At 42.5% G+C, this 11,691-nt stretch overlaps 1 pseudogene; it reads right to left on the reverse strand.

The window, feature by feature from the left end:
- Window positions 1-9,691: 9,691 nt before the first annotated feature.
- LOC131901305 (large ribosomal subunit protein eL15-like) lies at window positions 9,692-10,274 on the reverse strand (annotated as a pseudogene).
- Between the last annotated feature and the right edge of the window lie 1,417 nt (window positions 10,275-11,691).

An 11,691-nucleotide genomic window follows, 5' to 3' on the forward strand; every position in this document is an offset into this window, starting at 1 on the left:
CTCGTATCAGAGTGGTCTTGAAATTTATTTGGTTAAATAAAAGATAGCTTAGTTAAGAGAGAGAATCTACAAATAAAGCTCTCAGCCTTCAAAGAAACTAAAACCAGAACTTCCTAGTAACCAAAGAATGTTGCATCTTAAACCCCAGCATGTTGTAAAACACAACTTTGACCTCTTAATTTCCCTGTTCTACAGAGGGAGAAGGGAATTAAAATTGAAAAGAAACACAATTGAGTTTAAATACATTCTAATAAAAAGAAACTGGAAATGGGGCAAAGGACACTAGGCCAAGCAGTTTTCTTTAGCTTACTATACTTCAATTAACCTCAGGGTGGATGGATGATGGATACAGGTCACAATGTGTAGCCTAGGCTAGCTTCAAAGCTATGGTCCTCTTCCTTCAGCCTCCCAAGTGCTGGGATTACAGGCATGTACCACTAGGCTTTGCTTCACCTTTATTTCCTTCCTTCCTGATAGGGCCTTATGTAGCCCAGGCTGGCCTGGTACTCATATGTACCTAAAGATGGCCTTGAGCTCCTAATCCTCCTACCTCCCGCCCAAGTGCTAGGATTACAGGTTTGCACTACCATGCCAGGCTTTTGTAGTCCTGGGAGTCAAATCCAGGCTTCCTTTCATGTTAGACAAGCACTCAACCAACTGAGGTCCATCTCTAGCCAGCCTCAATTCTTAAATGAGTTTATAATCATATTTTCCCTGTTTCCTTCTTTGGATTACCTTAAAATGTACATAGAACTTGGTTGAGAATTACTGATACTCTCCCAAAGTGTTGGACATTTGTTATTTGAAAAATACTCCTCTGATAATAGAAACAGCAGTTTGTTGGTTTGGCTTGGCTTTTTTTTTTAACTATAAGTACACAGCACTTAGTGCATTTGTATTTGGCAGTACTTGGGCTATTACAACTATGGCTGACTCAACCTGTCCATATGCTGGCCCAACAAGAAATGCTGGTTTTCTGTTTTTGTTAGGATACTAATTTCAAAACAAAACAAAACAAAAATATATCATATCCTATTTCCCAGCCAACATATATAAACTATCTTCTCTGTATTCCCTAAATTCTTGGTAATTTGCCAACTACCCTTGTAAGTAGTTCAGTTAATAGCAACCCACTACCTTGATTCTACTCTCCTAGAAAGGAGATTGGATGGGTTGCTTCCTGTTTTGGTTGATTGCAGTATTGGCAATTGAACCCAGGACCTCACACATGCTCACCAGACATTCACCCACTTGCTACACTAGCCTGAACTCACCACCTTAAGAGAACTTTTTCTATCCTCAGAATTATTAGAAACTAAACTTGTGTGTAGTTCATTACTATGGGAAATGCAGTGACACTCTTGCTTCTCTCAAGCCTTCTCTTCTCCAATACAGAGCTCAGATGGACAAGGTGGTGTCCCCCTTCAGGTCACTCCTCATAAGTGTCCTTCAAATGTGGCTCTTTGGAAACTAAAAGCTTCCCTCCACTGTTCACTCAGGGGCTCCCAAAGTGTGTAAGTGTGTGTCCTGTGATGACATTTTTTTTTTGGTTTTTCGAGACAGGGTTTCTCTGTGTAGTTTTGGTGCCTGTCCTGGATCTTGCTCTGTAGACCAGGCTGGCCTCGAACTCACAGAGATCCACCTGGCTCTGCCTCCCGAGTGCTGGGATTAAGCCTGGCTTAATGATGACATTCTTGGTATGAGAACTTTGAGGTCACCTGTGCATCACTGTCTACCTATAGCCTGTGGTGGGTGCTATGTCTCCTGTAAATACTACTAAAGACTCTTGACTACACTTTGAGAGGAAGCCGAAGCAATTCCAGTCTCCTTCACTTTTGGATGACAAATATAGCCAGCCATAGGTCATTTACCCACAGCATGAGACAGAGTTGAAACACACCACATTATTCCACTGAAGATTACCACTAATACATAGCATTTTCTTTGTAGTACCTTAAAAGATAAGACCTGAGTCAGGTGGTGGTGGCACATGCCTTTAATTCCAGCACTCAGGAGGCAGAGGCAGGTGGATCTCTGTGAGTTCAAGGCCAGCCTGGTCTAAAACATGAGTTCCAGGACAGCCAGGACTGTTACACAGAAAAAAAACCTGTCTCAAAAAATAAAAGGCAAGACCTGGTTTCCATACAGTTAGCATATGTCTGGTCAGTGATCTCTGTAAATGTAATTACTACCTGCTGTATTCTGAATTACAGGATCTTGTACTGGGTAACGGATGGGTTAAATTTCCCGCCAGAACATTTTCTGAGTATTTGGTGCCAAGGAAATGGTCCTAGTTGTAGAAGACCCTAGTTTAAGTCCATTTTTTTTCTGGCTGTGTTACCCTCAGCTTGTTATTTAATCTGAAGTCTACAAGCTACCTACAAAGTAAGAGTACAACTCCTATAGTGTTGGGAGAACAGTGAGATTATATGGCAGGCTTTCATAAGTTGAAAGCACCACCCAAATGTAAGGTCCCTTAATGGAAACTCTTTCAAAATTAAAAATAAAAGCATACCTATATTAACTAATGTGTGTGTGTGTGTGTGTGTGTGTGTGTGTGTGTATTACATATTATATATTCATGTCAAATGAAGTTTTATACCTAGTAAGGTTATGAGGAAATACATTGAAAATTTTGAACGTTAGGTTTTGATTCATGGGTAAATGCTGTATACATGAAAGGGAGAATCAGTTATTTCAGGGCAGTGGCTCTCTGTGGCTTTTCCTTTAAAGTCTTTCTGAGTACTCAGTTCAGGTCAATAAGCTTTTATTGACCACTCATTGGGCCACACCCAGTAATGCACTCTCTGGATAGAGATAACTATGAATACGCACTTGTAGCATGAATTCTAATTGGTCTTAATAATAAAAACCCAGAGTCAGATATAGGGGTAAATGCTGAAATATCAGAGAGACAAAGGAGCAAGCCACAGCTCCACCAACTCCTCAGCCTGAAAGGGGGTAAGCTCCTGTCTCCTCCAGCCTTGTATTCCTCTCTCTGCCCAGCCATATCACTTCCTGTCTCTGCCTCCCTAGTGCTGGGATTAAAGGCATGAGCCTCCACCGCCTGGCTCTGTTTCTCTTTTAGACTAGATCAATCTCATGTAGCCCAGGGTGGCCTTGAACTCCTGGTCTTCCTACTTCTTCCTCCCAAGTGCTAGGATTGAAGGTATGTGCCACCACTTCCTGGCCTCTATGGTTAACTAGTGGCTAGCTCCACACTCTGATCTCCAGGCAAGCTTTGTTAGAGCACAAGCAAAATATCACCACACCTGCTCATCTTGGGGACTCCCAGTTCATACAGTCTTTCTCAGAGGTTATTGTTTAAACTGATTGAGTATGTCTGGGGTAGAACAGCCCATAATTGTAATTTTCTGAAACAGTCATCTCAAGTAACTAGTGAGCAAGAGTTTAACTCTGCACTGAGAAAAGTTCAGAGGGGTTTTGAGTCTGTGTGTGTATAATAAAGGATACTGAACTATACAAATGTCCTACTCAAAGAACATAATAGTGGATTTATCCTCTGTATTCTCTGTTGTTGGTGTTGTTTGAGACTTGTTCTTCCCATGCCAGCCAGGACATATAGACCAGGCCTGCTTCAAAACTCGGGGCAACCTGCCTCAGCCTCCCACTTTCTGGAATTAAAGGTATATGCAACCTTGCCTATTTGTTCCCTGGACTTTTAAGCTGATTTTTATGTACCTATGTGAAATATGGGAAAGCGAGCCTGCAGAATGATACCCCTGGGGACCCTGGCATCACAGCTTGCAATAGCTCTCACCCCACATTGCTCTTCCTCCAACACTTGTCCCATATTTCCTCCTCTCTGTGTATGTGTTTTTCTCACACTCTGGTTCCTCTTAGACTAGCAGTGCATCAGTGTCCAGGTGCTTCCCCTTCTTTTTTCCATGCCAGCACCCCTAGACATGTCAACTTTATTCAAAACAACTTCTATCATTTTTCTAGGTACTAGCGAGTACCAGTTAGTATTTTAAAAAGCCATAATGGGCTGTTGGTTGATTAATGACCACACACACACCAAAACAAAACAAAACAAAAAAACATAGGATCAAAACAGAAATTGAAAGTAATATTGGAGTCTGGGAGTGTGGCTCAGTTGGTAGAGTACCTGCCTAGCATACTTGAATCTCTGGGTTCAATCTCCAACACTGCATAAACCAGGTATAGTAGTACATTTCTATAATCACATCATTTAAGAGGTGGATGCAGAGGAATGAGAAGTTCCAGGTCATCCTCAGCTACATAATGAGTTCAAGTCCAGCCTGAACTACATGAGGCTCTCTTATTTAAAAAAAAAATACGTTTTTAAAAAGTAATGGGCCAAACCTGGTGGTATATGCCTGAAATCCCAGCACTCGGGAGGCTGAGGCAAGAGAATAGCTAGTTTGAGGTTTCATAGTGAGATGCTCTCAAAACAGACAAAAATCTGGAGGTTCAACTAATAGTCTGTCTTTATGATCTGTGTTTCTAAAGGTGATTTCTGTGATATCTCTCCTAGCATTGCTTCTTGAATACAATGACTTGGCAGGTGACTTCTCAAGAATGGATCTGTACTGCTTCACCATTATATCTCCAGGGCCTAACAATGTGCCATGCATATGGTATTTGGTTAATATCATCCAGCAGAAAGAAATTCAGAGGCAAACTCAGAGGGATTGGGATGAAATTGCTGAGGCTTTTATGCTGTGGATATCGCTCTGTATAAATAAACACTGATTGGCCAGTAGCCAAACAGGAAATATAGGTGGGACTAACAGGAGCAGAGTTGAGGGAACAGGAAGGCAGAGAGGGAGACTGCCTGGAGCCACCGCCAGGACAAGCAAGATGTACCAATAAGCCACGAGCCACGTGGCAAAGTATATATTAATAGAAATGGGCTAAATATAAGAGTAAGAGCTAGACAATGATAGGCCTGAGCTAATGGTCAAGCAGTTTGAATAATGTAAGCGTCTGTGTGTTTATTTTATAAGTCGGCTCCGGGACTGGCGGGACTTGGTGGGACCCAGAGAGAAAAGCTCTCCAGCTACACTTTTCAGCTTATGATTTTCTCCAAGCTTACTCTAATTCTAGACAAGTTTCTTGCCTCCTGTTTAAAGCGGTTACTACTTAAATCATCTAATTCAACACATGTCCATTGGCTGCTCTGCCTGTCCATGTTGATGACTCAAAAGCGAGTTGAAATGTGAGTTGATATGTCTTCCGTCCCCATGGAGGTGGTGAATAACTTCTGATTTCATCTGAACACACCTCTTGTTGAGCAGTGCTCCGATACTGCTGCAGAGATCTGCCCACCTCTTTCCTCAGAAGGATCTGGAAGTTCCAAGAAACTAGTCTTTGTTCATCTTGGTGTTCTTCTGCTGCACTTGAGGTGGTAGTTTCTCGGCAAATCCTTACTGAGAATTGGATGCCATTCACATAAATAACCATTCCTATGTAATGTATATTTGGATATAAGCATAATATTTTGTATTTGAAAGAAGTGCATGCTTTTCTAAGTGGGTTTTTTTTTGAGGTTTAAATGATAGATAACTAGACACTGAAAAAAAAACTGAGTTGCTTTTTTACACCTATTACATTTTTCAGGCCTGAGGTGGTACATTCTTATAATCCCAATATTCAGAACCCTGAGCCAGGAATATTAGCCACAAATTTGAGGAGAACCTATATAGCAAGACTCTGAAGGGTGCAGGGGAAGAAAGAGCAGGACTGGGGGTGTGGCTCAGTTGTAGAGCATTTGTTCTTGTTTCAGTTCCCAGGACCTCATAAAACCAGACATGGTGGCACATGTCTATAATCCAGAAGCCCTCAGGAGGTAGAGACAGGAAGACCAGAAGTTTACCATCATCCTTGGTTACAAGAGACTCTGTCTTTAAAGAAACCCTAAAAAAAAAGTGGAGTTTTGTTTTTGTTTGTTTGTTTGTTTTTTCCTTTAGAATATCTACTGAGTAACAATCTGTCCTTCCAGCCTGGATTGTAGCTCTGTAATAGAGCTCCTAGCATGTTCAAGGTTCTGGGTTGAATCTCCAGCATTGCAAAAGAAATAAAAAGAAAACATTGTAAATTGGCCGTGGTATTGGACACCTTGTAATCTCAGCACTAAGGATGGTAAAGCACAGGATTGCCATGATTTCAAGGCTAGCCTGGGCAACATAGTAACAACCCAGCAAGAGAGGAACATCAAGACTATGTCTCTAAACACAAAGCCAAACAAAACACACTTCCTTTGCCCCATCTCACCCTCTCCAGTTAGCCAATGGGTTCCTAGCAAACATTGTTGAAGCCTTTGCTGAACAGATAGACACACCTACCCAGAATGGACCTGTCTCATTTAAGTGTCTCAAGGGTCAGAGAAAGAAATGACAGTGCTCACAACACACACACACACACACACACACACACACACACACACACACACACACACACAAACACCGTGCTCTAGCAGGTCACAGATGGGGTAGATATTGGGGGGGGCAACACATAACCCTGGGTTGGGCCTGGGTACTCTCAGGGTTGGTCAGCCTAGCAGCTCTCCTCATCTTCACCACCAGGGTGGGCTCTCCAGGATCGCCCTGGCTAGTTCACCCTCTGCACAGATGAGCAAGGGGCGAGGCCAGTTCTCCAGCTTTCTCCCTGGTTAGTACTTAGAGGGGAGGCTCTTGTTTTTTTAAAGATTTATTATTGTTTTTATTTATGTGTGTATCTGAGTGTAGGCCACACGTGTGTGGGTATATGTGGAGGCCAAGAGAGGACATCAGATTCTCTGGAGCTGGAGTTGTGAGCTGCTCAATGTGGATATTAGGTCCAATGAAAGTGCAGAAAGTACTCAACTGTTGAGCCATCTCTCCAACCCTTCTTATTTTTTTTTAAAAGTATTTTTATTATAATTCAATTTCTTATCAATAAATTCGCCCATTTGAGCGTAAGTAAATTTAAGATGGGTATCTGCTTTTACTGTTAAAGGAAGACAGGTTAGCTGGGAATGTAATGTTGGGGAGTGTTTGCCCAGCATGCATGAGGCTCTGGGTCACTAGACTGCGTGACTTAGAGGATTCTCTTTTCTTTCTTTTGTTTTTTCGAGACAGGGTTTCTCTGTGTAGCTTTGGGCCTTTCCTGGAACTCGCTTTGGAGACCAGGCTGGCCTCGAACTCACAGAGATCCACCTGCCTCTGCCTCCTGAGTGCTGGGATTAAAGGTGTGCGCCACCACCACCCGGCGAGGATTCTCTTTTCTATTTAGGTGTTTTGTTGTTGTTGTTGTTGTTGATACTCACATGTTACACCAGAATTTATGTTAATCAGGAGATTGTCTAGATGAGGAATTCCTGATAAATAAGATGCTGTAAGAGGTAAGTGTCTTCTTCGCTTTTTAGGATTCTTAATATCCTAAGTCACAAGAAATAGAACAACAACAAAAACAGAACAAGTACATGAGGCTTACTTACAGAGGAGGTTGGACAGGGATCAGGTATTCTGGAACTATCCATTGGATGAAAGAGGTTTTTAAGAACCAGCATGTTGTATAGTTTTCCACAGCATCTATCTTTAAATATTCTACCTTCAGGAACTATATGTTTTGGGCTTTGTACACACATTTATCATCATCAGACAAGGTCTTGACATGTTGTCTTGGCCTGGAACTCACAGAAATCCACCTGCCTCTGCCTACTGAGTGCTAGGGTTAAAGACATGTGCCATCACACCTGGCCACCACACTCTTTCAACCCTGGTGTATGCCAGAGCGTGCCATCTCAAACATTTTTAAAAACATTTATTGAAAACAGGAATTGTTAACTGCTAAGTTCATTGATTGGATCAGAGAAATTTCAGAGGAAAATCTTGAGGTTTTTTTTCCCCCTAGAACATTATGAAAATATTACATTACAATTGCTGCCAACATATTTCTAACCACTCTAGGAAAAGAAAACAACAAACGAATTTCCAGTTCTTCTGAGATATACTAGACCCTAGATATGCTTGCATGTCATTGGACTTCAACTGCTTTCCTTTTTTAGTCAATTGTGTTTAATATGCTTTATATGTCTAATCCCCGTGGAGCTGTCGGTTAGAAGGGGGCTGAGCCGGAAGCTGTTTTAATTTTGGCTTTTGTTTCAGCCACTAAATGTAATGCCGCATGATTGTTGACCCAACAGTAATCCAGTTTAAAAAAAAAAGTCTTCAGGGTTACTATATCATCAAAATTAACCCTGATTACATCAAATTATGTCGAAACAGACCACAGATGTTTGCCCTGTTGCAGCAACTGCTTGAGGGCTCATCCAGAAGATGCATCTGGGTGTCAGGAAGATATGTTTGGGGTTTATTTTTGCTCCACAATACAAATGTGCGAGAGAAAACACTCTGTTCTCTCTCCAATGCTTGGCGGGAGCTGAAAACTTTGTGGCTTGTCCAGCAGTTAAAAATCATCTCCATTCCCAAAGAGAAGGGACCCAAGACCTTTTTTTTTAAGATTTTATTTATTTATTTTCTGTATATGAGTGCTCTATCTGCATGTGCACCTTTATGGTGGAAGAGGGCATCAGATCCCACTATGGATGGTTGGGAGCCACCATGTGGGAATTGAACTCAGGACCTCTGGAAGAGCAGCCAGTGCTCTCAACCACTGAGCCATCTCTCCAGCCCCGACCCAAGACCTTTTGTCTAATTTTCTGTAAGGGGAAAAACAGCGTAAGAAGGAAAGTCAAACCCATTGAACACGCTATTGTGAACAAAAACCTGGCTAGAGAAAAGGTGGGGTTTTCCTTAGGTTGCAAGCGGTGGTGTGCTAGAGCTGGCTCGTGCCAGGTGATGAGAATGGATTGTTCAGTCGTAAACTATCTTAAAGCTGGTTGTTAAATAATATTTAAATTGTCGTAAAAAATGAAAAGTAAGTATCGGAGAAGATGTGGACAGGTTGGAACCCTGCTCATACATTGCAGGTAGATATAGCTACTATGGAAAATAATCCGGCAGTGCTTAAATAGTTGGACAGGGCACTGGAGAGAAAGCTCAGCAGATCAGAGCGCATGCTTCTCTTGCAGAGCATTGGGGTCTGTTTCCCAGCACCCACATGGTGGCTCACAAAGTTGTAACTTCGGTTCCAGGCGTCTGACACCATCTCTGGGCTCTCTAGGCTCCTGTGCACATATACTCATTCAAGAAAACAGTCAGACATATAAAATATGAAAATAAATACTTTTTAAAAGTTGAAAAGACCAGATCCGCTGGGGCTACTATTATGGTTTGGATTTGAAATGTCCCTTACAGGCTCGGGTTCTGAATGCTTATTTCCCAGCTGGTGATGGTATTTGGAAGGCTGTGGAACCTTTAAGGGGTGGGGCCTAGCTGACAAAAGTAGGTCCCTAGGGCCAGGATTTTGAAGACTATACCTGCCCCCACCCCCACCCCATTCCAGTTCCACTCTCCCTTCCTGGTTCTGTGCTGTGAAGAGTTTCTGCCACATACTCTCACTGCCATCAGCTTGCAATGCATGCCAGGTATGGTGGTGCATACCTTCAACCTCTGCAGTTGGCAGGCAGATCTCTCAGGAATTTGAGACTAGAATGCATAGCACCAAGTCTGTCAGGGCTACATAGTGAGACACTGCCTTTCTTTCCCTTTTTTTTCTGTCCTAAATTGTTTATTGGATATGAATTTTACAAACATTGTGTGCATTAGCCGTAATGGTGGAGCTGGGGAGTATTTCGCCTTCTCCAGGATGCAAGGCAGCCACCAATAGTGTAGTGGGACTTGCAGCACTTTTCTAAGGCCACGGCTCTTGCAGTCCACAAAGGTCAGCCCACGCATCTCTCCGTGCTTGTGGACAGGGTGGCAGGGTTCCTTCTATTACTTTTATGGAATGAATCAATGAGGATTACCTACAAGAATTTATAGATGGAATTTTCATAAACCCAACTTCAGGACTCTCAAAGTGTCCAGCTTCAGCTCTCTCTTCCGCAACAGACTGATAGCTTCCAGCAAACCTAAGCTGGGTAACACTGTGATGGAGAGGCTTGCCATAAGTCGCGCCCTTAGAACTGGGCATTTGCAGCCACCACTTGGACACAAATCCTGTATATGACATGACCTTGTTTGGCCTTATATCCCAGCCTATGCACTTTATCTGGACAGGTGGGGCTGCTAGCCCTGTGAGGAACAGAGCGTGAGAGGTGTTGCCTGGGCAGACCCTCAGGAGGAAGCGCATCATGTCGAACTGCTTTACTTCCATAGCTCCTAGATGTATTTGTATGCACCCATCTTGGCTCACCTGATGGCTGCCACCATCATGAAAAGGAGACCCTGTCTTTAAAAAAAAGTGGTGGTGGAGTGGGGGAGGCTGGAAAGATTGCTCAGAAGCTAAGAGTACTTACTACTTTTTCAGAGGACCAGAACTTAGTCCCTACCTAGACCCCTCATGGTGGCTCAAAACCATTCATTACTCCAGCTCCAGGAGATCCAATGCCCTCTCCTCTATGGGCACCAGACACATGTGGTTCACACATATACATGCAGGTAAAACAGAAAAAAAAATCTTTAAAAACATTTTTTAAAGCTTGAAAATATGTGTTCATCACAGCTTTCATAATAGCCTAAAATACAAATAACTAAAATATTTATGAGCTGATGAACAAGTAAGTAAAATTTGGTATATCCACTTAGTGGAATATAGTTCATCTGTTAAAAAAAAAATGAATTTCTGAAAAGTGTTACAACAGTGAATGTGCCTTGGACACATACAAAGTGGTCAGGCATGGTGACAAATGCTTTTAATTCCAACACTTGGGTAGCAGAAGCAGACAAATATCCTTGTGTTTAAGACAATAGAGCTACAGGGCCAGGGCTACATAGTGAGACCCTATCTCAAAAAGAAAACTTGTTTCTTTAAGAAATGGAGTCTCAAAACACTGAGTCATATATGTCTGCAGTTAAATAATCTTAATAACAAATGGAATATTCTGGACAGGGTGGTACACACATCTGTAATTCTAGCAGTGAAGGAAGGAGGTACTGGAGACCAAGGTTATCCTCAACTAGAGTTCAAGGCCTTGGATACATGACACCAGGTATTTTAATAAAGAGGCAGCGGGTGCATACATACTCCCCAAGCCATCATTTGCTCTTGACTTTTCGTTACACTATTATGTTAGTGCTACTTATGTTACATATCTTTAGGCTGGAAATACTAAATAATGGTGTATTAGTGTGCATCTCTTGACATTAAATTGATAGCTGAAATGGTCCATGGGTGGGTGGTGGATGAATGTTTACTGACAGATACTACAAAGCCATTTCCTCCCTACTGGAGAGCCAGTTTCTAAAACATTCCACAGCTCCTCACAAGGTTTGGACCAGTCATCCTGGGGACCTGGGAAGAAATACCTGAGGCCTTTGACTCTCCTACAAAACCAAAGAGCAGATCTATAACGCGCAGACCCACATCGTACGCAATGCAGCTTGTGTTGCGGGGCAAGTGGTTGTTTCCTTTGTAGAGGTGGGCAGAGGACTCCATAGTCCAGGTCAGCCTGGAATTTCTGCCTAAGTTAGGCCTCCAACCACAGCAGTCTTCTTCCCTTTGCTTCTTGAGTGCTGGGATTACAAGAATTGTCAACCTTCATGCCTAGCGGAAGGATTTCTGCTCATAGTCGATGGAACCACTTAAAATCAGGATGTGATT

Source organism: Peromyscus eremicus, unplaced genomic scaffold, assembly GCF_949786415.1.
Source record: "Peromyscus eremicus unplaced genomic scaffold, PerEre_H2_v1 PerEre#2#unplaced_71, whole genome shotgun sequence".
Lineage (NCBI taxonomy): Eukaryota > Metazoa > Chordata > Mammalia > Rodentia > Cricetidae > Peromyscus > Peromyscus eremicus.